Genomic DNA, 2,196 nt, shown 5'->3' with positions numbered 1-2,196 from the left:
GGAGGGTTATTTTTTCTCCTCCCTGGGCTGATGTGGCTAGAACTGAGGAGAAGAAAATCCTCTTCCCTTCTCCTCAGAAGATGGAAATTGCAGTTGGTTCTCCTAAAGCTGGACCCCAGGACTAGACTTTTTCTTTCTAAAACCCTGGTGAAAACTGAGAGCCAATTGCTCACAGGCTGAGAATGTGAGTTAAGGAAGGGCACCGCCCAGCATAGGGCTTGAACCCATGACCCTGAAATTAAGAGTCTCATGCTCTACCAACTGAGCTAGCCAGGCTGTATTGGAAAAGTTTCCTAATATCCCATCTCAGCGTAACAGGCGCCAAGTGTTCTCCACTGCCTGACTCAAGGCTCTTTCTTGCCCCTAATGTGGAGTTCTGGTCTGTGGAGAGGTTTGAACTCGAACCCCACTCCCGACACACCCACTTCTTTCCCCACAAGGAATGGCCCCATTTCCATCTCTCCAGGGACAGGAGAACAGAATGACCTAACCAATCAGACCCCACTGCCTTTGCTGATTTACACCCAGCAAAATCAATTCTACAGCAGACAGAAATAGATACAAACCAGACTATCACACAGACAAACAATACTACTCGAGGGGGTGGCAAAATGGAATCTAAGAGTCCAGACTCCTTTATGCTCTGCCAGGACCATGCACAGGACAGGCAGCGCCCCAGGATATGCATGCACCCCGCAATATCCCCCATAGTTTAGACCTACTGAACAGCTACAGGCCTTCCAATGGGGTTACAGAAAAACCTCATTGTCACATAGGACCTTTCCAGGGAAGCAACATCAGGATCCATGAGCACAGACAAAGGAAGGTAAACGCAACTGTGAAGGGACTCAAACCCTCAATCTTCTGATCAGAAGTCAGATGCCTTATTCATTAGGCCACACACACTCTTGACTTGCAGACAACTGGACTTCTTGCAATGTGTGGGTAGAGAAAAGTCTCCCTAGTCCAGTGGTCCCCAACGTTTTGGGGATGCTGGGTGCCTGGGGGCAGGGCCGCTCACGCACCGCGCCTCCAAGGGCGGGGCCGCTCATGGGCCACGTGCCTGGGGGCGGGGCCAAGCATGCGCCACGTGCCCGGGGCCAGCGCCGGATTGTGCCGCAACCCCGGAGCCAGGACCTGCACCAGCATGTGCCGTGACCCCAGGCAGGGGCTTTCCAGGCTTTCCTGGGGCCGGCACCATCATGTGCTCTGACCCCGGGCAGGGGCTGCCCATGCTCCTGAGGCTGGCACCTGCCACACGCCCGGGCCAGCCCAGATTGCTCCGCAGGCGCACATAAATGGCCCAGGCGGCACCATGGCGCCTGCGGGCACCGCATTGGGGATCACTGCCCTAGTCCATCAGGTTTTATTATTTTCCTTGTTTGGCGGCTTAGAAATCACGTCTGAGCTGGTGAATTATTCTCATTTTGTGTAACTAAGAATTGCAGCCCAGGGATTTTTCCTGAGTCTATGTCACTTTATGGCTCTCTACCACCTAGGCTATCTCCATACTGCATCTCTCTTCCGCAAAAGCTCATGCAAATGTAGCACAGATTAGCATATTGCCATGCTCATTTGCATAATTAATTGGGGTCCGTTTTTGCACAAAACGCTTTTGCACAAAAAGGAATGTGTAGACTGGGGCTCTTCCTGCCTTCTGCTTCCCCTGTCTCTAGCCTGGCCCTGGGCCTCTTTCCTGCCAGCCCCATGGGGCCAGGGGAAATGCCCGGAGCCATTTCAGAGTCTGGTTGGGGGCGGCGACCTGTCCATGCCATGATGGGGGAGGGGAGAGTGTCACACGGCTTCTACTAGAGCTGATATTTAAATAAAAACAAAAAATAAACAAGCAGCTGGAATGGGGCAGTTGGAAGGAGCCGGGAGAGCAGAGGCAGCCTGAGAGCTGAGAGTCCCAGGTGCCCCCCCAAAACATCAGCTGTTTGTCCCATGCTGCAAGGGGCAGTGCTCAGGGCTCTGAACTTTGCAACCTGAGTTCAACTGTCAGTGGGATTTTCCTGGACTGGTTGTTGCAAAACCCTCCTGCTTTAGGTTTCTTGTTCTCAGGCTGGTGAGAAGAGATTTTTGTGCCTTCTGCTGGGTGTCTAATGTCCACTGGGGCTCGGTCTCTCTTCCATCTGGTTCAGATGAGCTGGAGCCATGAAACCTACCAGCCTGGCTAGAGATGCAGAGGGCTGAGTT

General features: G+C 53.1%; 1 non-coding gene across 1 annotated transcript; it reads right to left on the bottom strand.

The window, feature by feature from the left end:
- Window positions 1-203: 203 nt before the first annotated feature.
- TRNAK-CUU (transfer RNA lysine (anticodon CUU)) lies at window positions 204-276 on the bottom strand. Its single transcript has one exon. It is a non-coding gene; the product is annotated as a tRNA-Lys (tRNA).
- Between the last annotated feature and the right edge of the window lie 1,920 nt (window positions 277-2,196).

Source organism: Pelodiscus sinensis, chromosome 19 (assembly GCF_052426305.1).
Source record: "Pelodiscus sinensis isolate ZL-2025 chromosome 19, ASM5242630v1, whole genome shotgun sequence".
Lineage (NCBI taxonomy): Eukaryota > Metazoa > Chordata > Testudines > Trionychidae > Pelodiscus > Pelodiscus sinensis.
The sequence above is the reverse complement of the archived record's forward strand: the minus strand, read 5'-3'. Positions and strand labels throughout refer to the sequence as shown.